At 40.5% G+C, this 26,975-nt stretch overlaps 1 protein-coding gene across 4 annotated transcripts in view; it reads right to left on the reverse strand.

The window, feature by feature from the left end:
- The window catches only part of daam1a (dishevelled associated activator of morphogenesis 1a), an 88,269-nt gene that overhangs the window by 48,323 nt on the left and 12,971 nt on the right, over positions 1 to 26,975 (reverse strand). The window contains exon 2 of one of the 4 annotated variants that reach the window (XM_088647559.1): positions 15,984 to 16,112. The exons of 1 other annotated variant lie outside the window; for it this stretch is intronic. The gene's annotated coding sequence lies outside the window, so the exon portion shown is untranslated. Of the gene's footprint in view, positions 1 to 15,983; positions 16,255 to 26,975 lie in introns of those variants that run through there. 2 more of the 4 variants (XM_088647561.1, XM_088647562.1) reach the window with 2 other exon arrangements.

Genomic DNA, 26,975 nt, shown 5'->3' on the forward strand with positions numbered 1-26,975 from the left:
GAAGTTCAGCTGCAGTCTAACTCACTTTAAGAAGTGCTCAAAAGAACACGAAGGCAGTCAGGGAAGGTCAGAATCGAGCTCAAGCACAGAGAGGACCAGCAGAGTCCCGAGCAGAGCCAGCAGTGGATCCTCCAATCTAAAGCAAAGGGTTTTGACCAAGCATGGAGTTCCCAACCGCCTTCTATTAAAGTTCCTTTCACTAAAAAAAAATGTCTAGAATTGATTCGTTACATACTACTGTCCCAGCAACTTTAAGAATCCATGCCCAACAAATTTAAAGTGGAGATACAAAACCACATTTCATCTCTCTTATAGAGAAATACATTTTCAGTGAGACTGGAGAGCTAGGGATGAAAGATCTGTGAAACAGTGAATGAAACATAACCCAGGAATTCAAAGTGTGGGTGGCAGTAAGAAGCTCATTAGGCGGGATTAAAGCAGTTTCACCTTCCGTCTCCAGGGCTTGCAGTACGTGACAAAACGGTCGTGAGGTTTCAGTGTCTTCAAAGAAAATTGTCATTCTATCATCTAGCACCTTTGAAGCACGAACAGAGGGATAGGTATGAAACTACCAGGGGTCTGAGTCAGTGATTCATCTATTACAAACCTCCCCCCTCAAGGCAAAGAGACTGTGGGAAGGTCTATGCTTTCTGGATAGGTAGGGAACGCTTGCACCTAACAATAAGTACAAAGGCAACTGGAAATTTAAAATCATATATCTGACAGAGACTCGGACGCTTTTAATAGCACTTCAAAAGATCTGATTGAACACTTCAGGCGCTGCTTGTGGCTTTTGCTTTAATTTCTTTCAGGATGGCTTTCTGTGGCTCAACCCTAAACCCTGCCCTGTCTCGCAATGCCAGAAAATTCACAGCTGTTAGCCAGAGACAGGCAGCTGGCACGCCCACATGGTCACCACTGGGGGGCGGGGGGGGGGGCTGTACTGGGGCAGAAGTCATCTTCATGCCCTTGCTTTCTGACTACACTCTTCCTTTCACCCGTCTCCTACCGGATCGGACTACTGAATCTTCCTTCTGCTACAGTGCAATGCAGCTACATAGCTACACGGGTCTGTAAACGCCCGTCCGACTAACATGCTGAAATCCTTTTATTTTCAAACGGGTGTGACGAATGTGTAAATGAAAATGTGCTCACATCAGCACTTCAGATATCTTCTACTGAACAAGATTATGGAGTTTAAATATCATTCTTCATATAAGTGCCACAATGTTGTTGGGTTTTTTTTTTTACACAGAGTGAAATCCTCTGATTTTTCTTATTGGATAACCTGATATACGACACATTTGTTATACATTTGGCACTGTTTTACAGCCACAGTGTCCCAGTGCCTGCTGTTTAGATTCTTAGGATTTGACACTTTTAGACATTTAAAATCAGTAATAATGTTACAATAAACATTTCAGCATGGAGCTTGTATTAAATCAGGAGACAATCTCTGGTCAGAATGAACTCCACATAGTAGCCATGAAGTTTAATATGTACAGAGAGAGCGGGGGTCCAGGGAGCAGCTGAAAAGTATTGTACTCTATAAAGAATGTTAATAGCTGCAATGATATGCTTGCTACTGTGAGCTATCTTTAAGCTAGAGTACGATACCTGCCGTGAAATCAAATTACATCAAACAAGAAACAAGAACAACTGATGACAAAAAGGACGACAAACCTCTTTATTAATCTGGGCAATGTTAATAGTTGCCTCTGTCTCAAACCAATACGCAGAACGAAATTGTGTAAACACCATGAAGCAGACCCACTTCATCACAAAACGTACAAAAGATATCACTAGCTTGCTAACAAATTCCACAGCAAACTGCCACATTGTGAAAAACAGACACCTTTCAATCTTACAAGTAATTGGCTTTTTGCCTTGTGAGCTCTCAAGTCTCAAAAGGTATCCCAGTAGAAAAACACGAATGTTATTTCTTGTGATAATCTGTCCAAAACTTTGGTTCCTCAATGGACAAGCAGTTCCATGGCAAATGGAACTATTGTGAAACTCAAGCCCACTTGCTTCAGCGCACTGGGCAAGTTCACTATTTTAGTTTGGGTTCATGATACATCTGGTTCATTTTTGTCTGAACGGATATTAGTTACTGTGTCCGTGCAATGTGTTCCATGTCCAAATGAGTGAGTGAAAAATTGCTCGCCATCAGCTCTTCAGGTTTCCTTCTGCAGCAAAGTTATGTCAACTATTCAACAACAAACTCACAGACATTCCACGCACACCATGGCTGGCACATCTTATCAGTCACACCGTCCTCTGGAGGTATTCTGAAAGTATTCTGGGAGTTTTGGAATGAAACACAAGCCACGGCAGACAAGCCGGTAAAACAGGTCAGCTTCACATATCACGAGGGACGCTGATCGAATCGCTGGCTTGTCACCGTCTTCTCCCCCTTCACCCGTGCTTGCTGAGCACTTCCTCATTCCTTATCAGCTATTTAGCAAACAGTCCTGATGGTACACTCCCCTGTCCAGTTTATGTACGGAGGCACAGCCAGATGCTGGTACCACCATTCCTTTGGCCAAAAAGTAGAGAGTTCTTACGTCACTCTGAGGAGATAAGCAACCGTGAACTGTCAGCCCATTTAAATCCTGTTGATTTCATGCACAGTCAGACCTGTCTCTGATCTCACTACCAGAAAACTGGAGTCTCACCAGTCATGCTGCCCTTAATCTGCACCTACATGTAGCTCCCTGCCTGAGCAACAGAAAGTCACGCTTCTGAGCTTTACTTTTCCTTTCCAGGTTTATGATCCAGCACTTTCCAAATCAATGCCCACCGTGTGCTGGAATTTCCTCATAGCTCAGAATCGCCATGTGATGGTCTTTAGAAGGTCTCACTTGTCCTCCATGGGGACTACAGTAGAAAAACCTAACCTCGATTTGTTATTCTTTCATCACTCGTCTCCTTATAAAGGACGAGCATTTAAAAGTGCCATGATGTAAGAAAACTCTCCAAATAATGAAACCCTATATATTGTAAAATTATATCCTTGTTTCTTCTTACGAAACATGACTCGTTTTAGATTTTTATTTATGGATTCCATGCCAGTTGACACTCACATCAAGACATTCCCTTTAAGGTGGTGGGGGACCTGAGGCACCACACCAGATCTCAGCGACGATTTCAAGGTGATGGAGGATCGAGTATCAAAAGACTATTTCTCTGTAACAATGCACAGGGAAGCAAGCCTGTGTGAGAGGATTCAAAGCTTACTCCTCAAGCCTCTTTCAATACTCCCCACAAAATGTATATCCCCCACAGAGAGACTGATCTCAAAGCACTGTAGGGGACGTGCTGTACTTCAAAGCTCTGAAAGCTTAGTTACAAGGTTTAAACTATAAAGAAAAAGAATGGAGATTTGGGCACACACATACTTTAGCGTATGAGATGTTACATTCCTCACAGATCTACTACAATGTCATTTTTCTACAAGGTAAATAATTCAAAATCAAACAACCATACCGATACCTAAAATAATCTACTCGGTTTCACTATCTGGGCTTTTTAACAAACTTACGGTATAACACTACTAAATGGGAAAAATGGATCATATCTCTGATCTTCACAAGGATAGTCCTAATTCATACAGCAGCTATGCCAGTCTCAGGGTTGCTTTTCCATCAAATACCCCTAAAATTAAGTGGTTAATTCTCATGTACAGGGTAGGTACCCAGAAAGTACAGTAAACCTCAACCTTCCCGGAACAGTCAGCTCTTACTCTTATCTAACCCTTGGTGGATGCTAGCAGCCACAGCATAGCTCGCATGGAGACTGAGCAAAATTAACCTTTTCCCCTGCTGGGCTAAACAAACCCAGAAGCCACACCAGTCCACCTTTTCTCACAGTTTGCACCCCCAGGGTATCCTCCCGGCTTCCTCCACATTCACACAGTCTCAAGCACATTTGAATTCCAGCCACCTGGTTCTTGCCGTCAGTCCACAACGTGCCCTGGCACCTAGCCTACATGAATGGTTCAGGACCTTGCTCTCTACTGGTGCTATGAGCTGCACTGGAAGAAAAGGCAGGCAGCTGTTTCCTCCTGAGCTAGAGCCCAGAAAACAATGGCCAGGTCAGCCTATATTGTGTTTACTTTAACTTGACCGCAAAAGACAAGCTGAGCTGGCCACAGATTCCCCACAGGCCTCCCAGCAGAAAAAAGCCAGACTGGTTAACTTGCTCAGTCATTTCTCTGTGTGTTCACAAGCACAGCCCAGCCCAACTTTCCAACCTGTAAGGCCATACAGGTTTCAGTAGTACATGTTCCACTCACGGAGATTCTGGGTACACTCCATAGCCACAATATTCACACCGACATGTGGATGGGAATGTTATTCTTCACGCACACCAGAGAGGGATTAGAAAGTAACACTTCTTTGGTATCACTGGAGAAAACCAGGATCACCTACTTCCCTCGTCTCAGAAAATCTCAGAGCAGTCCCGCAAACCTCGCTGAAACAGGCAGAGCAGACACAGAGCACGTCCACTGTCCTAAATGAGCAGGGCAAATGCACCACAAGCGTGACCGCAGCTTTCAATGACCCTGTTGTCCAGCTATGCGTGCAGATCTCTTCTCTGGCTACCCAAAACACCCAGTTAGTTCTGTCAGAAAGATGAGAGCTGGGGCTTCACATTTAAGAATAAGGCAGAAGAATGGACATAATGGTCATACCTCCAAAGAAACAGAAAGACTGGAAGAACACCTGCTTGTAGAGTGAACTAAATGAGAACTGGCTCTGTTCAGTTCAGTGGTATTCATTACGTAATTGAAGGAGCAATGCGGTACGGCTTGAACGTCGTATCAAGACAGGCTATTTAAATACAAATCCGTCAAATTACAAGATTTACATTTTTGCTGGGAATCTAAAGATCTTAGTGCGTAGTTGTCCTGAGAGGTACAAGGCCTCTAATTATAAAAGGCTGCGAATTAAAAGGCCGCCCCATGTTTCACACTACTGCCCCACGTAAATGCACAGGAAGACCGAATTACTGCAAAGCCACACGGATTTGAATGGAAAAAAACTGATTATGGCGTCTCTTAGCTTCGCAAGAATCAGAGCACAGAGGGCTATTCATCCCTTAAAAAGGTTTCTGTGTTAACCGTGTTTGTATTTTTGTGTAAAGGGTGACCAAGCCCTTGCTGAAGAATCTTTGTGTACAAAGAAAAAAAAGAAAAGGCATGGAATAAGCATTAATTAAGAAGATAGTCATAAGAAATCCTTGAGCAGCTTTCTTTCTGTACCATAACATTTACTGGCAAACTGCACGGAAGGAAGGAAGTATTTTATATGCACTGAAACTGATGTTTTTCAACTTCTATTTTGACACAATTGTGCCTATTTAATCCCCAGTGACCTTAAATAATGGATCCCACCTCTTATGCTAGTCAGATTTCAATAACTACAGTAATTTTCAACTATTTATTTTAATTTCAGATTAGTTTAATCCAGAATGTCCAGCTTCTCAAAGGCAGGGTAATCTAAACACACTGCAGATTCCACAACCACAAAACTGGAAAAGGTATTTGCAAGTTCACTTCTGATCCTCAACACAGTCTATATCCAATGCCTACCTACACACAAACACCTTCACATTAATGCTGAAATAGTATGAAGAAAAAAAAACTGTGCCAGGTACTATAAATCAAAATAACAGGCCAGCAATAACATAATAGTGCATTGCATGGCTCAACACCAGGACTACACATGACAAATCAGATGAAAAGGCTCGACAAGTGTGCACACTCGTGTCACTGGTGTTTAATGGGGCCCATCAAGACAAAGAATTGTAATGGCTCTGGATTACATTTTGTCCTAGTAAACATGTTAAACTGAAGACAAATCTCAGGTCTTGCTGAAACAATAACAGGATAGGCGAACAGTTTGCAGCAACACGTGCATTTTATTGGGAGCTGCAGACTTCCTTTTGTGAAATCCATTTGAAAAAAATCAATCTTATAAAAGAGGTCAGCTGCAGGAAAATGATCGTCTTTGCAGAGCCTCTGAGCTTTGAAGTGCAGCCACTGCCTAATGGCCTGCATTTGTGTTCTTCGGCAGTGAAATCTGCTCGTTTCCTGACGCACATTTTAAGCTTGGTAAGCAAAAACCCGGAAAGATGTGGCTCACCCGATTTCCTCCTGGTCTGTTTTGAAGGACAACGTTTGAGGAAAATGATATAAAGTGCATTCTTATCCGAGACATCCAAATGAAACCCTTAATGAGGTGTTGTCCCAAGGGGTTAATAATCGCCGCTGCAGTGTTATAGCCAGCCCAAAGACTGGGAAAAAAAAGAAAAAGACTAAAGTCCCTTTAAACCAACCAGCAGTTTTGCAAGTTTGTGCAGAGATGGCATTAACGTCCGCGTCTCGCACCAACAGCGTGTTTCAAGTTTCCAGAAACCTGCCTTGACTGGAGAAATTCCATTCAGACAGCTGGGCTGTTATCTACAGACAGGAATTGAGAAAAGGGTGAGAATGTTCTACTGTAATGCAGCGTCCTGATCAGTATAGTCAGCTCCCTTTCTAGGAATGAGAGGGACAAAGTTAATGTGCATCATAGTCGAGGCTTTAAGAGCAACTGCTAAAAGCTCATCAGCTCCAGGCGGTGTAGAAATCTGCCGCCACAATTTTCTAAGCGCCGTGCAGACCGGAGATCATTGCCTTACAGTTTTCTTGTACAGCAACACACTTTAGAATCACGGAGCATCGGTTACAGCATTTCTTATGTTTTTAGCACATTATAATTAAAAAACGATTTTATACAGAAAGGAGATTATTTGTAGTTCCAGAAGAAGCACATTGTACCAACGCATTGAGTCAGAGTTCACTCCTCCAGCCTGGCAGCAGTGGGAGACTGATGGGAGGAGCGATGTCTGCCAGGTTGAGTTGGACTCATCCTGGTGGGCTTGAAGGGGTTGAGCTTTCTTTATCATGATCTATTGCAGTGGCTCTGGCTGTACATTAAACACACATATCATGCAAAACTCTCGTTGGCTGAAAACGTGAGTACTACTTTTCAGATATTTTTTTCTTAGCAGAAATAGCAGTGGGAAGCATAACTACCAGACAGACTACAATGCAGACTGAAAGTAAAGTGAATATTTACTCCAAATGCAGGTCATGCAAACTGCTTTGTTTTAGGGTAGAGTGAGAAATGTTAAATTAAATTAAATTAAAAGATTAACTGATTAAACTATCACTTAAACTATCCTTTGGCCAATTTATGAGAACTAAATTGATGTACTCCAGACTATTCAGTACAACTACTGATTTCTCAGTCTTCAAACTGTGTAAGAGTTATCCTCCTTGTTTTGTGACACTGAATCTGCCAGTTTAACTTAAATTTAAATTACTCTGATGCACAGTGGAACTATTTTACAGTACACCAGTTTGCATGTTGACAGCTGATGTGCCTGCTTGTTTACTCTGAGAGAACACTCATTTTCCTCATACCTTCAAACTGAGACATTGTTAAGGTGTACATTTTAAGCCTTACGTAGCTCAGCTTTGTTCAGTTCAGTTAGACTGTGTTTTGGAGCCTTCTACAAGAACGCTGTAATTACATTTAACACTTGTCATTTTAAATTGACAAGCACAAAGCAAAGGAAATGCACCACAACAGAGAATAAAACCCTAAAACACAGTAAGAAAATGAAAGTAGTACGGACCCATGTTCAAAGTTCTTAAAACATGGTTGTGCCATTGAAAATCTGAACAAAGTATATACTGGTTTACGTGCTTTCAAATCTGACACAAGTTGAAACACCCTTGTCTAACGAGCACATCAGTGGTATCGTACATTCTGAGCTCCCATGCCGAGGTATACTGTACCTCTAGCAATCTGGAAAGTGCAACCTTGCCTAACGTATTCAGGACCCATTGAATCCTCCCGGTGCAAATCCCATAAGCTCCGTACACAAGCCTCACTCCATAACATCCAGATGTCAGATTATACCCCAAACAATACAACCTTTTCTCACTTCTTATATATATATATTATATAATGGCATACGCAGTTTGGCAAAAAAGCTACAGCAGTGCAGAATCTCCTTATTCAAACTCAAGGGACAGTGATATTTATTGTGAGTGTTTGTGTTGAATATTTGCCTTAAAATTATTGTCTTCAGACTTAATCTGGTAACTTCATTTAACTAAATGGTTTCTTCACGGATCATCGGCTGAAATTAAATCATTTATTATTAAATGGTAATTTAATAGTAATGCAACAAGTGCTGTTATGGGGTGTATTACAATTTTTACACTATACTCAGGACCATCCTCCCTTTAGCAAACAAGTGAAACTGATTTTTTTCTGCTCAAATGATTTTAAATAATCACCTTAATATTGTATAACAAAATATACGAAAGGTTGTGCCATACTTCCTTTGTGTACCATTATTTTTTAACGATTACTTTAAAGAGAACCACAAAACCATGACAGGTCTAATTCAGCTCTGTTTTGACTTATCTCAAACTGTGTTCTGAAATGCTCTAAATGTCTCAGCACAGCTTGTCTCCTCCATTACACTGTTATTTAAGTTGGGGGATCATTTAAGATAATCGACACTGAAACATGCTTTCACAACAGAGAACTTCAACTGCACAACCTCAATCTATATGGAAGGAATGTTAAGAACAAAACAGAGTGGCTCATAAATGCATTCCAACCTGCCTTTCATCAAGCCAGTTCAAATACTGCAGGCACCACTATCACTTACCCTACCTCAAGCTCTTCTAAAACACATTTCACTTCAGAAAAAATTTACACACCTTATCTTCCAACAAGCTGTTTTACGTGTGGCTACAATACTCACCCATTTGGTACTTAAAAGTTAATTACCAGACAGGCTAGATGGAAGTTATCATGTATTTTTTTCTTAAAGACATATCCTAAAAGAGCTTATTTTGTGGCAAAAAAACAGGCTGATATTGATCTCAGATCAACCGCAAAGACCATTTGTTAACAAGTCCTTTATTTATTTAAACTCCAGCTCCGAGGAGTGGGAAACAGAAACAATTACAGAACAAAACAGACCACATGCATGACTTCTGAAGAAACACAATGTACAGTACAGCGTTTTAGTCTAAAATCAAAAGACCATTTTAGTCAGTTTTATCAAAAGCCTTGGACCCAGCTGCCAAAATAGTAAAAGTATTGTGAGAGCAAAGACCAAGCCACCCAGCCATGTTGTTGAGGACAGAAGCCTGGTTTCTTTCAAGAAATGACTGGAGGGGATCTTCGGGTCAATTAGCGACTGACTACCAAACAGGATAAAGAGGCCAAACGGGCTCCTCTCTTTTTTTACCGTTCTTGTGTTCTTGAGAGGCTGCGCGCTGTGAAAGTTTTTAGGGCAGCAGGTGCAAACAGCACTAGACCTCCTTCACCAGCTCAGCCATGTCAGAACAGCACTGATAATTATCAGTGAGGTTGCCTATCATCTCATTTTCACTCCTGCTCTGTGAGACCCTAAAGGTAATTGCTGACAAATATTTTGTGGAATATAGTTTTATACTGTATATATATATAGAAGTTAGAAACCATACACAATTCTGCTATGAGCAGAAATAGCCATATACATCATAAAATGGGAAAGAAGGTAAAAACCTAAATTTGGATGCTACTTATTTCTTCCCTTTCACCCATTAGAATATAACTTCTGATTGACAGCACTGTAAGCTGCTGCTGCATTACAGAGGAACAGGTAAAGGTTTATTACATTACAAAACGTTCTCTCTCTTTTCTTTTCAGCGGGGAATAAACCTTTACCTGTTCCTCTGCAGACTATGCATGCTGACGCAGCTCCCTACTTGAACTGCTGTGTTACAGGATTGAAAACTGGGAATTTTCTCAATACAGTATTGTATACACAGTCTTAAATTAAGCTTTTTATTTTGGATTTCCAGAATCAAATTTACAATGCAAATTCACAGTAACACACAACCATCCAGTACTGACGTCATAGGGGTTTGTGTCTTGTCTAATATAATCACAAACAGCTAAAAATAAAAAAATATTTAATGTACAAGCCTTAACTAAAAATAAGTTCAATCAAAGCCATTCTACGAGAGAGTTTATGACCATTTAATTCAAAGTTAGACTGACCAAAAAGCCAAAGAGGAATGTTCTTTTTTCAGTTTAGCTGAGGCAGTATTTTAGCTTTATGATGTTTGACTTTTCCTGAATCACAGAACATAACCATAAAGATGCCCTTTTCAATTTAGGAAGTCCAAAATACCAACCGAGTTAGATTTTCAAAGGAAGAAGGATGATTAGTAATGGGAAGTCCAAGATATTGGCTTTATGTTGTGGAAAGCTTAAGAAACAATTTAACGTTACACTGGAATATCTTTACAGTGTTGATGGGAGCTGTTTGTTGAAGACACAGCTTACATAAAAGCTTTTTTTAGAATGTAAAAACAATTCAGGGACTCCACTTTTTTACTACTAGTGTTCTCAAAATATATTAATTTATAATCAATTATGCATAACAAGGATACCTGTTTAAATTTTTACAAGGGCTTGGCCACCACTTAGAAAGTGTATCTGCACTATACCTCACAGTGCAAATTGAACGCAGCTACGTAGGTTAAATTTCCCGTCTAGTAAGATTTCTATATTTTTGAGAATACAGCATTATAAAAATGTAACACAGCCTGTTGGCAGAATGACAGCAGCACAACTGCTTGAAACTGCAATACCATTTTGTTCATGAATGAGGACAACGAAGCTACTAGCAATGACAGTTCTAGAACAATACATTTCCCATTTGATGCTATAGGGGCTCTCTATACCATAGATACTCTACACACGGGCAGATAGTCTCAGCGTGCACAGCAGTCTATAAAAGAGACGCAAAGAACTCAAAATCCCGGATTTCTTGTTTCCTCCTCCCCAGTACAATCTCAAAAGAAAACATTCACTAAAAGTACCCCCTTAATTTATAAATAACTCAGGTGATTAAAATAATGAAAGTCACCTAAACAATGCAGAAGTTTTTAAACCTCACCAGGGGGCATGTCTTTATCCAAAGGAATATTGTAGTATGGAATAAGCCATGAGCCTTGTTGCTAAAGACAATACCCTGGATTCTTTCAAAACAGCTGGACGACATTCTTAGACCAATTATCTACTTATTACAAAATGCGGTAGATGAGTTGAATGGCCTGCTGTCATTTGTAATCGTTCTCATGTTATTAAAACAGAGCTACCTTAAACTGTGACTGTAAACTATACTGTATACTCTCCAGAACACCTCTGCAAAGAAAACACTTCCAAAGTTCACGAACACATGTTGGCTTCTGATTGCAAGTAGATTTCACACAAATGTAGTACTTTAATATTATGGAATGTTTAGGTTTCTAACAGATTTACGACAAAATTAATTGGATCCCTCAATCCATAGATTACTGATTGAAGCGGATAACCAAATGACTGGCTCTCGAGAATTTCCTGAGGCTTGCCTGAATCACTGACCCTTTAGAATTCATCAGCAGCAGTGGTTAGGTTCAATCCAGGCAGGACAGGTTTACTCCAAGATTTTCCCTGTTAAGGAAAATACTGGCTGCAATCACAATGAGGAATTGCTAAACGAATACACCCTAAGCTTTAAATAAATCTATATTTATTGGATTAAAAATTACAACATTTAGAACATTTTCTATGAAACTGCAGTAACATCTACAAGTTACTTGTCCAAACTAAAAACCTTTTTTTTAATTTAGTGTAAAGAATACCTGAACAATAAAATGTCATAATTTGCACCTTGTGATGTGTTGCAAAGCACTGTGAGTTTTAATAAAACAGTTTTGGTTTTTATAGTATTTTGTACATGAGAAATTATTGAGTCAAATGTTTGTCAATAGTTCCCAATTTATCTCAGTGAACTATTCGTAATATTTTGGAAATTTATTTTTATGTTAATATTCATTTAATTAAAATATAGAGGTGAGGCGCAATTTCAACGTTTTTCCTTACAGTGATATTCAAAATCCATTTTATAAATCACATAGAAGGACCTGAAAAACTGAAACTAGAAAATGTAACTGCCATTTTTTACTTGCTGATTGCAGACTGAAGACAGTGTAAATTTGTGTTCATATATTTCAGGACAAAACTATTAGTCTTAGCTTTGGGGCTACTGAGACACTAGAACATCTGAAACCTATTATAACACAGGATGTTCTTGTATCCATTACTTTATGTGGATTATTGTGACCTGGGCATTTCTAAATATGAGTATTAACAGAAAAAAACACTTTCTATGAGGTTTAGTATGATGTATATAAGAATGAAGCAATAGTTGGTTCTCCTAACAGAAATAAAAGCCGCAGTTTTACAAATGTAGATATAGATTTGTGTTCGACAGCTTTAGCTAAGCAACCCTCCAGTACAAACAAAAACACTGCACAATGAATATCTGCAATAACCTCTGGCATGGACCATACCATAGCATAGCCATGATGCAAACATCACCGCCAGAGGCATGCCAATACTGTGCCACTTTTCAACACTTTCTGTTCAAGTCAAAGTAGGCCTGTGCTCCTGTAGTCCTTCTGCCCAGTGCAGAAAAGTACTTACCCTCAAGGAGAAATGGAAAGTGTACAGACTATGCCACTCCATAAGGGATCTTTAGAATGTATCCAACATCCACTTTGTGAAGCAGTGTGCATCCGTTAATAGATAAGGAGCTCAAATTGGAAGAACGCTATTCATGTGCCACCTGTAGCTGACATGCCTTTGAAAATCTATTAGCATCTTTATGAACTGCTGTATACTGTTATAACTGTTTGGAGAACGAAAACACAAAACAACGGTGTTCTACGTTGCCTGAAATGTGAAACTGTAAGCAAACAAATAGGTTTAATTTAAAGTAATAATTTAAAGTCAAATGTTTCAGCCACGGAGAATTAAACGGCAAAGAGAAGAGACCAATTCCACATTAGGAGTCTCTGGGGGAAGATACTATACATTAGAGCTGGAACACACCGACTTCACTGGTGCAGTCTCTAAATCTTCCCTCTGTGCAGATTTCCTACAGCTGATTGAAGGGTGACAAGCCCGCACTGAGGGGGTCCAGAAAACAATAGCAGGTTTTATTTTGGGAATGGCTGGTTTTCGTTCTGCTTCTTGCACCGACCCCTTCCTGCTTGTGTCCAGCACTGGGAACTCTGGCAGCAGAAGAGTTCGATTACAATCGGTGACATCTGAACGCTCCACATCCCCACTGACTGGAAACCTCCATGAATGTTTCATTCCCTATTCCAAAGGGTGGTGGTGATGGGGGGGGAGAAGTGTAGTAAAAAAAAAAACTCGTCTGGATTCTCCGCCGTACAGAAAAAGGGAGAGGAGACACGCTGCCAGGGGAATAAACACCTTACGCCGATGAAGGTGGCTGAATTCAAATTCTGCGCAAATTCAAAACGTTCCTCATCACCCCAATGCACCCGAGCTGTTTTTTTTTTCCCCGACACTGTCGCTCCTCACAGATCAGCGCTGTGACCTTGATGTGCTGAAGGCGCTGCCGATCCTTGGTTGCTAGGATTTTTCCATCTCGCTGCTTCCTGTTTCATGACTAATCCCGAGGGACAAGCCGTTAAGATTGCGAGAGACCGGCGTGAGTAATGAGTTTTCCCAGCTAAGCCTCTAATGAATTTGCTACTGCCAATGGTAGAGCCCCAACATCAAATCATACTGAATATTTATGCATTGTAGGGTGTTACGAAAAAAGCCCTCTACTACTGTTACCATGGCAATAGCTGCTTGATGTGCATGCTCAGCAGCTTAAAGTACATATACTAAGCTGTTATTAATATTTACTAAAGAGTGTTTGGCAAAAAGGGGATTTTCTTTTAAATGGCTAGACTTTGCTGTTGCAAATAACCTACTGAACTGGGCAACAAAGGCCTTTATATCCAGAGTCAAAGTTTAAATTCCTTGGCAAATATCAGCCTATTTCTCCATCAGTGGGGCTTAGTATCACCTTTTATGCAAATACACAAAGACACAAGAATTACCGCAGAACTTGAGGAAAAGGTTGCAGGAGCCACTGTTCCATGACAACTGGTAAAATGACAAGTCTGCCATTTGACTTTGAATTTGCGAGACCTATCCCAGCCCTCAACGCAATCTAAAGGCAACCCCGACATTACAGTACAACTGGCAATACTGTATTGGATATCATGATGACACCTCAACATGCAAGAGCAAGAATATAAAACACACACACAGAGAATGCTCAACATTAGTATGTTGAAGGCAATGTTTCTGTTTAGCAAAATAACTGCAGCTGTAAATCATGCTACAATACAACACGGCAAAAGTGCTAAATGTTTTTTATGGATATGAAGGCTCAGTGAATTCTTTTCAAACTGAACTCACCAATATACTTTCTTTTCTCAAAGCAAGATGCTTCCAAACACAGGCGTTGTCAGACCATTCCAAGTGCTGAAATAAACTTGCTTTCTGCCTCTCAACATGAGGAAATATCACCATAATATTTGAAAAACAAACAAAAATGCTTTGTATTCCAACAGGAACACTCTCATGTCAGTCTGCAAGTACACGACCACCTCACCTTAACCAGGCATTTAGGAGCTCCGTGGTTTACTGAAGTCTGGTCCAATATAGATTAAAACGCCCACAATACCTAGGAATTCTCCATAAGAAAGTACTTGTTTCTCCCATTTCTGGCATAATGTGCAACGAGAGAATCTGTTACATTAAGTGTTTTAGTGAATCAATTTGAAAAATCAATTTTTATTTATTTTTGACAAGAGTCAAATAAATGGATCTGTTTTAAACATCTGCATGGAAAGCCTGGACGTTTGTTGCCATCAGACTGCAGAGTAGTACTGTCAAGGTGGCTGCTGTTCAGACGTTTGTTTGGTGGGGGCAGAAGGGTACTCTGCCCTCTTATCTAGCCAGTCCCAAGCCACAAGGCTCTGTTAGCAGGGTGTCTCCATTTAACCCCACGCCACCAACCCGAAATAGCAGATTTTAAATCTGCTTTGTCACAAAAAGCAAATAGCCTGTAGCCATTTTGGTTCAGAGGAATTTAAGAAATTTTGAGGCTAGCCATGCAACTACTGTAGTTTCAAGGTAACTGTCTCTCACTGACCTTATCTCAGAAGTCACACCCCAGAATAAAATGCATGCAGGTTTCATTCCATGCAGAATGCCCCAGTTAAAGAAGCCTTTTGTAGTGCAAAGAAGTTCAGTACATAGCTCATGTTTTTCCTTTTCTTTTCATTTCCATTTTAAATGTATGAGGTCATCTCTGCTACTTTACTGAATATTTATAAATGCAAAGTTCACAGAAACAGCACATGGATGAACAAAGACACTCCTCAGCAGTCTGAAGGCTCCTCTCTACAACATGGCACCCTCTTCTATTTTAAGCACAGCATATCTTTTGATTAAAAACATCACCGCTGATAACTGCAGTCATTCTTCAAAGGCTTACTGCCTATCAGAACGGAAGCTGATGACTGAGTTACTGGAGTGAGGGCACGCGAAAAGTAAAGGGTTACTCCATTAAAAGGATTTCACCCAGGGCACCATGTAAAACGGGTCCTTTCTTCCAAAAAAAAAAAACACTTACAAAGAAAAAGAATATTAAAATCAACATCAAGCCCAACAGGGTCAAACAAATCGTATCCCATTAAAGCAAAAGACAAGAAAAAAAACAGTACCACAGCTCTTTATCTAGAAGACATTGTGGGCCATTAAGAACCACGATAGAATAGGCAAATGATTCTTATAATAAAATTATTAGTTCCCTCATAAAAACAGACTGTGAAAGCTAAAATTCCCAGTCTGCATTTCAAGTGACTGCACATTTATCAGTTGTACACTGAAAGGACAACCATCTTCATATTTCCTAGCTGACAGCATATCTTTTTGTGAGTGATATGACAATCACATCTTTTTAGAACTGAATTCAGAAACAATGCATTTCTCTACCTGCAGGCAGAGGGGTCCACGAGTTACATCTCCCAGTGGTCCATCCTGAAAACAGGTAAAAGCAAATGCCTCTTTAGAATGCTCCCTTGAAGAAGCTGCTCCAGATCTGACACATCCTTTGACACAGGTCTGTGGGAGAAGCAGAAAGCACGAACAATCTCTCCTGTCCCAGCGGACTCAGCCTTCCAAAGCCATTTCCTAGTTTACACTAAAACAAAAGGCCACTCGATGGCTTCCACAGCAGTGAAGCCCAGAGCAAAGGCACAGATGTTGCTGCTGTGAGTCAGTCCCTACCTCAAGCTAACGCCCATTTTCAACACCCCAGTTCCTATAGGATGCAGCTTAAGCTAAGCTACCGCCCTCTCTCTTCCTCTCCTTTTTTTCTGCTTGTGTGCGCGTTTGAAATAGCTGGTTTGCTCAAAGCAGAGCTGTTGAAAGGAATGCCTGGAGGTTTGCACACACGCGCATGCATGTGTGTGTGTGTCTGCAGCACTAACCCGGTACATCAAGTTTATTAAGGCTGTCAACTGTTAGGAGGGCAGCCGTGTCAGTCTGACTGCACAAGACGAGACTTGATTGCAATGTCCTTCAAGATAAGTTCGCCAAACGAACAACACAGGCGCAGTCTTGCCAGCTTTTCTCTTAAGATTCAAATGTTTCCTTCTTGAAAATCTGTTTTAGATTTCTTCAGTCGTTTAATAGTGCCCAACACTGTCTACACAGAACAGTCTACAAACACGGGGAGAAGCGAAAGCAAGGACTGACAGAAAGCCAGCTGATGACAGATAAGCCAGTTCAATATTCCTCCTGCGATTGTTTTTTGTTAAGACGAGCCCCATCGCCACAAGCTTTTTTCCACTTCCAAATGAGAACGGGTGATTCCATTCAAGTAAAGCTTTGCCTAGGTCAATCCACAAAACTCAGAGCAATTAAGTTCAAACAAATGACCAAATTTTGAAATGTGCCCCAGTCTAAAAATCCTGCAAAAGCCCCTCAGTTACATTCAGAAAAGTAAAGTTCTAACAGCAGGTCAACCAAAAGAATATCTTGGGAAGGAAAGCACAGAGAAGGGCATCTCAGTTTTGACCACCAGAGCAAAGTATTCTGCCTGAAATGCCCCATGTGCAGATGGAAGCATCACAAGTGCCCACAAGTGCCAGAACCCAGCCCCGTTGCTCCAGTCCTCGCTAACCGTAATCTGCATTTCACGAGGCTGGTTTGTGACCCAGCACCTCTGATCAATACCTCCACGCGGCACCTCCAGCGACACCGACAAGGTCAATCTCCGAGGAGTTTCACACGTCAGTCGGGGCAGAGTCTTCATGCCTGATCGCACTCCCAGGTGTCACGTGAGACACGACGCCGTTGGGCTCAGGGCTGTAAGATGGAACTGCCGCACCACCTCGGGAGGCATTAGCACTGAAGAGGTGGCACAGTCACCTGCAGTCGACACTCCAGAACCCAACAGCTCCCGGTTTCCTTCCAGTGGTGTCCCTTCATATCAATAAGCGCAGACAGCAACAGACTTAAGAAAGACCACTCAGCCTGCGGCGCTACAATGTACTGTGGCTTTTCTAGTGTGGGCACAGCCTTTAAATGCTCTTCACAAGCCCCGGAGGTTAACTAGGTTCCTAGTAAGTCAAACAAGTCAGCAACGCCACTTCAGGACAACTGTCTGTCTGCCAGGCTGACTGCGGGTGCAAGCAAGGCACAACTTGAGCAGTCTTACTCTTTCACACTGCTCCCTCAGGAGCCCTTCCAAAGTGGAATCTTGTGCTCCTGCCAAAGCTGAAACATGCAAGATTACCTAACATACTGCCAAGGGGAACAACTTGATTACAATCTGCTCCAGAGACACGGTACATCCCCCTGACAGCAAACTGGTGCAACCCCACCTATATCGCGTCAGTAGAACAGATGTTTTCCTATTTCATTCCAGACAACAATAGGTAATCTAGGTGAGAAGAAAAAGTCACAGTATATCTACTTATTAACCCACCAAGTATTTTCAAACCGAGTGGAAAGTGATTTACTCCCAGCTACACTTCTCTCTCATCCACGAACTTCAAACCTTTTGTTTATAACAAAAACCAAAGAACATTTTAAAAGTCGGCTTCATCAAATAATCCTTAAGGTAATAAAATGTGAAGTATTAATACTATAATATACAGAATAATTGGTTCCCTTAACTTATCGCAGTTCTAACATTTGGTTTGCTTATTGGACATTTATTGATCAGCTTTTAATTTAAAATTTGACTATTTGAAATTGAATATGTTTTGTTTCTGAAGGCCTCAGTCTGACTGATTAGTCTGGTTACAGACATACAAAAAGAATTGATCAAAATCATTATCTTACGATGAACAGGAGATTTATCTTTTGCACAAAGAGTTGTGACAGTAAGGAAAAAAAGGCTAGTCATGTTGTCAGGGCAGATTTCTGCCATCTTCCAAGAAACAGCTTATTGATCTAAGCATCCTGTCCAGTTATCAGCAACCATACGAGCAAGATAATCAAAAGATTAAAAATCCTCTCATTTGTAATCTATTTAGAACATCTGAATAAAAGAAAGTAGGTGAAAAGTTCAGATGACTTAAGAATGTTTAACATTATCACATCAATTGTACCAATTCACACACTATCAGGTCATTTAAAGGTAAAACAGTTTTGTTTCTTCTCAAGTAGAGTAATTCTGGCCTATACTGAAAAGCAGTATTCTCTGTCAGAATACGCATTTCCCTTTTAAATTTAAAAAAAGTCTTAAATTTAGCAACTCCTTCCGAAGAGGAAAATGGTTCCAACAGGGATGTGAAGATTAGTAACTTCAAAAGGTCTCTAAACATTCTGGTATTTTAAACTGCCCATACACAAAGACGCCATTCTGCAGAAGCACTTTGCTTTCGTAGTTTTAAAAGGAGAGTTTTGGCTGTCCATCAGCTTCAGATGTGGAGCTGTTGTTCATAATCATTTCACCACATAGTTTAGTTTCACAGAGGAGCACACCTCCTGTACATTCTTAATGGGCATAATATAAGTGTACTTCCAGAAAGCAAACTGTAAATGTAGAATGAATCGCTGATTCTAAAGACAGTGACTGGACTTTACATTTACATTTCTTCAATTTCTTTACAAGAGAAAACTTGTAAAGTTTTAAAATGAAATTTTATAGGCTATTAACCTTGAATCATCGCAGACACCAAACAAAATTCTAATATGAGAATCACACAGAGAATATACTACCAGTCATTAACAAAATACTGTAAAAGCATGTGAGAAGCAATTCATGAAACCCGCAGCTATGTTCCTTAATCTAACAAGTTGTTAATGACTAAACTGTCAATTAAGCTAACCTCCAAGCCATTTATAGTTCAAAACTCTATTAATGCACCATATGGGAATTTACTTTTTATCAGTAACATGTTTGTATTTTAAAAATAATCACCCATCGAGTACAAAACGTACTTTAAGAAATTCAATTTATGGCCAAGTGTCCTACACAGAAGAGCCTTTAAGACATTTAGAACAACAGGAGCTCTGTGTCCTAGAGTATCTCATCTCCGCGACACCACCAGTGCATCACATGAATCGTTGATGATGACCCACACAGCAGTATAGATGCAGTATTAAACTGGAAACACTGAATACTTTGCAAAATCATGTGGAAACTATGGGCTTGTTTGCCAGTATTTAAAAATATTACCTTTACAATCCCAAGGGAGCCTGTTCAATCAAAAGGACATCATTATTTTGTATAAATCCTCATACTTGCAAAGCACTTATTAAAGTTAATGGGTTAATTAACTATAAATTATATGTGCAGTGCAGAACAGATTTATGTAAAGCATAAGACTAACAATTATCAAGGGATAGACTATTTCTGCACATTGCAATTTTTTTCCTTTATTATATTGTACGTGCACCTACAGTGCACAGTACTTCATGCATTTGTAACAGTGAACATGCATTTAATATTTATCTTATGTTAAGTAATGTATGCCAGATCTGGTCATCACAGACCACCGTTAACATAATCTTGGACAGCATTCTAATAAAAGAAAGCCAAGAAGTAGAATCTAGGGTTCAGACAGTCTAAGCAATGCAGACAGTTTCAGGGGGAGATTTTAATGCCAAAGCATATGCTATAGATTTCCTTAAAAATATACATCACCCCTTAGACACTGTAGATTACATTATTCTCCATAATCACGGAAATAAATATTTGGTGGAAAGATTCAAAGTCCCAGAAAACACGGCATTCTGTCAATAATAAACTCCTCACAGGTAGAGCCCCTTATGTCTGCTTCCCTTATAAAGAGTTATAAAGAGATTCAAATATTCAAATATATTATTAAAATAATCTGAACGTGGATGGTCTTCAGTCATTCCAGGACTCACAACCTGCAATGTGCACATACACTGGGGGGCGTTATTTCCTTCCACTGGAAATTGTGTCTTTTGTTTGATGTTGTATTTCCCCACCTCAAAAGAAAATGAAAAGGAAACACAGTAAAAATGAAATGTTTCCCCCCTTCCCGTCTTAGAAAAAATTGATTTTCAGTGGTGTGTTTTTTTTTGTACTCTCTGTGGATTAGAACATCCAGCAATGCTACAGAATGGCATCCTCCAACTGGTGACTTCTTTTGCTCTAATACACTGCATCCATTGATACTGGCTGTATGGATATATGCAAGATAATCTTTTTGTGTGCTATCTACCAGTATATTATCGCAACACCTTATTTTAGGGGTCACCCGCAAAGCACGTATGAGTTGTCCTTCATCACTAAAATGCAGCTTGGGAGCGCCAGTAAATGTTTCATTGTTCAATGCGTGTAACATTCACGCCACACATTTGTGCTTTGTGTGTAGTGCTTTACAGACTTTAGAACAAGATGTGGAACACAGAGCTTCTCTAAGACAGTGAGCTTGATAACAGGAATTTTAAGGTTAGCATTTCTGGGCAACTGGAGCCCCTCCCACTTCTGTCTGACCTTTAAACAACTAAAACAATCTGTTGTAACAATTGCGGACTTGTGTTTCCATAGAGGCTAAGGGGGGAAAATGTTACTGTGATAGAATCCCAATTAGTACCGGATGAAAGCTTGCACTGACATCTCTGCGGCGTGGACGAAAAAACAAGAAAAGCAGACAATAACCACCCTTTCAGATACTCATCTCGATTTTACCACTGCGGTGAAAAATGATTTCCTCCCAACCTCTGATAGAAAATAAAAAGCACAGATTAAAGCAGTCTTGAGCTCTCTGTCCTGTGGGGAGATAATGAAGGTCATATTCAGAGACCTAATTAAACCATTATTTTGCAAAAGCTGGTTTGCCGGCTTGTGAAATTTCGACATTATTAAAATGTCCTCAACATTTCACATCCCTGAAACACTTGAGACATGCTCTTTTTAGAAAAAAAATATAATTACAATCATTTTATGTCGGGCCAAGCCAAGACAGACAAGAATATATCCATCCAAAAGCAACACCCAGCTCAAATAATAGGTTCAGCCTGGTCACATCAATGTGATTATAAGGTAATACCACCCACGCCAGAACCAACACTTTCAACAAAATAATTAGCTAAACAGAAGAATCAATTGTGCATCAGCTGTGCGCTCTGTTTTCCTGATAACACTGCGCTCTGTTTTCACAAACAGCAGAGTACTATTGCCCGTCCCTTGGGTAGGCTATCAGATTAACCTTCCTACTTCAGTTGCATTATTACTGTTATAAAGGTTAATCTCCTATAGTGTCTCAATGAATCTAAAATTTCTACCTAGAGAGACACCTGACATTTGACACTGTTTTGACACAGCTTGGGTCCCTTTTTACTGTTGGGCTGGCAGCTTGAACAGTAAGTGGCAGAGAGCTTGCAGCACAACCAAGACAAAACAAGCTTATGCCCTAGATGCACGCTGTTCTTCACTTTTAAAATCTGAACCACAAACTAGAACTCTTCACCAATGGATCACTGCTCTTTACTCCTTCTAAAGAAAATGACCACAATTCCTGCCGCTTCTAAAACAGTGATTAATTTTCTAAATGCAAGAGCTTGCATGGCAAAGGTGTATGCTGGACCACATCATGACAACATTCAGCATTTATAACTCTCATGCTACCTTAAAGCAGCTTTCAAAATTATTCAGTCCCAGCTAAGGAATTCCCAGAACTTTAATCATTTGTTACCTTTTCCATGAAATGTTTACTCTGTAACCCTGGAAACAGACTATAGGGGTGATTCTTGTATCTATGTTCCAACCTGATTTTAAAACCGCAGGACTGATACTCTGACCAAAAGCAACATGTATCCCATTACGATAAAAGATAAAATCCTGACTGGTTGCAACTGCCACCTGTTCAGACAATTTTAGTCCCACTACTAAATAGGACTCAAAAAACATCCTTTTTTGTAAATATTTCTTGCTGGCCACACCAGACAGCATCCTGATATACCAGGACTGGCACCTTCATGAATCAGAAACAGGGCAGTGTGCGACACAGTACTGACACTGCATCTGAGAAGGCTTTTCAAAAGAGAAGAAAAGGTTAGATCCTCCCTAAGTGGATCAGCATTCCCACGGTGCCAGTAGGAAAAAAAGCAACAGTTAAGCACGGTTAAGAGTGTCTATATACATACACATTCACAGCATGTATGCTATCTATAGTCTTCCTGATACTTCCAAGACAGTTAACAGTATTAATGTCAAGGTCCCTGTAGAAAAAAAGGGCCTCAAAGCATTGTCCTTCCCTCCTCTCACGGCGCAGGAAGGGTGTTGACTTTCAATAACATGCCCAGCTGAGCTCCCGGCAGGAGTTTCTCCGCTCTCGACCCCGTGGGTGTGGGCGTGGGCGTGGGGGGGCGTCTCGGCCTCCTGCTGCTCCCCCAGCGCACGCAGGCGGGCTCCTGGGCGAGGCCCGGGCCGGCCAAGGAGCGGCGGCGAGAGCAGGGGGAAAGGTCCACTGGAGAGGAGGCTCCCTGCAACACGAGCTCAGAGCACAAGGAAAGCAGGGCTTTCCTCAAGTACGGAATAAGAGTCCCTAAGGTCTCTTCGCCGTTTTAAATTATGGTCACACGTCCACTCTCACTTGAGCCAACCTGCTCATGCTGCAGCTGGGTCCTCATTCGAATGCAGATTATTCACGGAGAAGATCACATGGGCCAGATTTACACACTGTCTTATTTCACTTGGCTATCGTGCTGTACATTGCTACTGAACTATTATGAAAAGCATAGCAGCTTAATATTCCATAACTATGTTACTGGAGCTCTGGGCTAAATGAGCATTGTGCTGTAAATAATTTATTTCCTTCTGACCTCTAGATAATTCCATGTTGTTTTTTGAAGAGCTAGGTCACTCTGTGAACAGGCAGAAATATAATTTACTACTTGCAAACAGCCAAAAATAAGAAGGCAGAATAAAAGTACAAATGTAGTGTAAAGGAACACTATACTTTGAACAAGAATCTGCACTGCTGGATTCCAGTATTCCTGCACTCTAAAACCAAAAACAAAACATCACTTTGAGTATATACTGTGGATACAAATTAAGGCAGTAGACAGTGACCAAAGTTAGAATCACTGGCGCAGCTCAGACCCTGAAGGAAGATTCACAAGACCAAGCATGACTATATCGTTAGGCTCTAGGCCAGACGTGTGCTTAGAAGAAAAAATGCCCTTCAGGCTGGTACGTTAAAATAAAAAAAGAAGAAATTTCCTGTAACTGGGACAGTGTCCCACAGCTGACGTACAATAACATTAATGGGTTCAGCTGAAAAGGAAAATCCTACCAGCATGGCTATAATGAGCTAAGGATTGTACATTATCGATAGAATAAACACTAATTGTTAAGATGGCTTTTGATTTTAATGCATGTTTAAATTTTAATGATTTAACTTAAGTTGGCATGCAGGCTAAGTACCCCAAATGAACTCAACAAAAAAAAGTATTTTTTAGTATCTGTAATCCCGCTTGAAGGTCCTAAATAATTAAAGGCCATTAGCTAAGTGAATGTGCTCAATTTCAATGAGTTTATCCTATCACTACTATCCATGTCAGGATACAATATGGTCGGCTAAGTGCTTGTACTTCTGTTTCGTGTGCTTTCTGGGGAATGTTAGTCTTTCCATTGCAGCACAAAGCAGGACTCCAGGTCTTGCTGTGACTGAGTAGAGTCTGCATGTTTTGCCCATGTTCGTGTAATAGTGAGCCATGCTCGTGTAATAGTGAGCCATGCGCGCTCAGGTGAATCGGCATCTCTAAATTGTCCATGTGTCTGCTCTGTAAGGGTACCATCCAGGGCATAGGCTATATCTAACAAAATAAACTGCTCCATACAGCAGCAGTTGAAAAGCATCTTAAAATCAACTGCAACTAGAAAGTACATATAGTCTTATTTTACCCCCACTGAACATGCTGAGACAAGAAACACTCTTGCCTGATAAGATTCCTGTTTACTAGCTGCATATGTACCAAATAGGCCAATGAATGTTGTATTCCAAAACACATCCTCAACAGGTGATCAACCCTACTGAAGCTGTTCCCATTAAAAACATAAATAAAAACTACTTAATTTGTATGTTAATACCATAGTGCTAATTTTGCAGTTTTTTTTGTAAATTAGTAAAACGTCTGAGAACCTGTTTTAAGGACGTCGCTCACAAAACAGCTGTAAGGTATACTGAAAATCCAGAGTCCAGGAACTTGTACAAGCTTCCTGAATCTCCTCCCCAGCCATTAGGATCCCTCATTTAACGTCTAAATCCCAAGAAGCCAGAAAAGAAAGATAAACTCTACAACACTCCATTCAAGAGTTCTTAGAAAGAGTAGAATTCGGTCAAGGCTAAACTGGTGGCAGCGGACCCCAGTACTTTTGTGTCGGGCATTGCTCAGCTAGTGTAGAGCAGACTGCTCCTTTTCTTTGCCAACAGCATGACAGTTTAGCTTGTTAATTTGTGCACTTGAGGCTCATTATCATGCTAATCAAGAGCTTGTAGCCGGTCTCCAACTCCCAGCAGCACGCCCAGTGGAGACTCTGGCAGAAACTCAGTGAGCTGTTCCCCTGAACACTGGCCACTTATAGTCCCCTTGGACCCCAGCTAAGAAGGTCTGTTCTTAACCTTGAGCTAAATAGGGACAACAGGACTGCTGTCACACACACTTTGCAAGCAGTAGTAAACAATTGCTGGTGAACAGACAACGTATATTTACATTTGTGCTGATAAAACCCCCTAATTATCAATTAAATATGCTCTTGAATTGCCAGCAAAATGTATTGAGGCTTCAGTCTCTCATGGTAGCTGGTCTTACTCTTCAGTGGCATGAGGGGTCTAGAGCCCCTGGCTGAGAATACGCTGAGAATATAGACAACATATTTAAGAAAACAAATCAGAGGCTGTTTTTAATTCAAAGACTAAAGAACTTTAATGTCAGTCAAAATGTCCTAGAGATGGCATATACAGTAAAAGCCTTGTTGAGAGCATCCTGGCATTTAACATGGCAGTTTGGTTTGGAAACCCGGAGTTGAAAAGCAAAGCCAAACCGTCCAGGACTGGGAAAGTGGCAGGAAAAATACTTGGGAAGCAGCAGCCCCAGCTCTGTACTTTCTTTCACAATACAGTTCTCAGAATGGCCAGAATCATCACAGCTAATTCCACACTCCCACTCCGTTCTCAACTCATAACACTCCCATCAGGAAGATGGTAAAGGGTACCCAATTCAAATAAAAACATTCATAAGAAATCCTTTGTCCCCTCTGCAATACAACTACTCAATGAAGGTATATAAATGTAGTTCACCCACTACCTATATATTTATCCGTGTGTTTATGCATCACATACTGTTGTTGTGATCTCATGTGATTTCATGTGACTCTGATGTTTTGCTTGTGTGTTTCGTACTTCCATGGGAGAAGCCAAAGAATTTTCCACAGTAGGGGACAGTCTATCCACCTCTCCTCCCAGCACGGCCGGCCGAGAGGAACGGGACCGGAAGAGAATCCATGGAAGGGGACGGGGGGGTGTGGTGAGTGACTCTGTCGTGGCCATTTCATTTCAGACAGGAAACGCCGTTTATGAAACTTCGTTAAAATCTGCCATAAAAAAAAAAAGCTCAAGAAAATCGTTAGATGAAGATTTCCCCTAAAGGAATATTTAAAAACAAACAGGTTGAACAACTCTTTCACAAGCCCAGGGAAATTATGAAATTCCATCCCAGTTTTAACAAAAAATACGAAGACTGGGTATTTCAGTTAAAAATGAATAGACTGTATAGATATATAAACATCTCAAATGCAGATCTGCAAGTATTTGTTTGCCAGAATGGTGGCGGTGTGGGGAAATGGTGAGGATTCTGGACTCTGAACCAGTCACAGGTTCAAATTCCAGATGGGACACTGCAGTTGTACAATTTAGCAAGGTGCCTGTATATTCCAGTTAATGCCCTGCTATGTTACGGAGTCGCCACTGTATTAGCACTATAACAGAATTTCTTCTCAATCGATCTACCCACTCAAATAAACCAATTAAGAGATTATGCTATTACTAAGTCACATTAAACTATGTTGCATGTCGTCTAGATATTTAGAACGTAAGAGCTCAATCTCACCAAAAAGCTGAACAACTACTTTTGACACTGTTTATCTCACTTGTCTGTCCATGTGTTGTGCACATGTGAGGAATTCCTTTTCCTTTTTCGAGAGACAGAATTAGGTTTAGTCTCTCACAACTCAACCTCGATGTCACGTGACTGTCTCTCCCCAAACTGTGCAACAGTATATGTGAACAACATCATTTATGCCAGCAGTAGGGCAAAACAACTGAAATAACATGTCCTCCACAAAATTATTTACCCCCGCTGCAAAGCTGTTTAAGTGACAATAGTGGCTTAATACTTGCTGGGCATTATTTAGAATCTGGACAGACTATTTAGTGTATCCCAGTATTCACAATGCACAATAACAATCCACGATACTGGCTCGCATTTCCATAT

This window comes from Lepisosteus platostomus, chromosome 10 (assembly GCF_059453375.1).
Source record: "Lepisosteus platostomus isolate fLepPlt1 chromosome 10, fLepPlt1.hap1, whole genome shotgun sequence".
Lineage (NCBI taxonomy): Eukaryota > Metazoa > Chordata > Actinopteri > Semionotiformes > Lepisosteidae > Lepisosteus > Lepisosteus platostomus.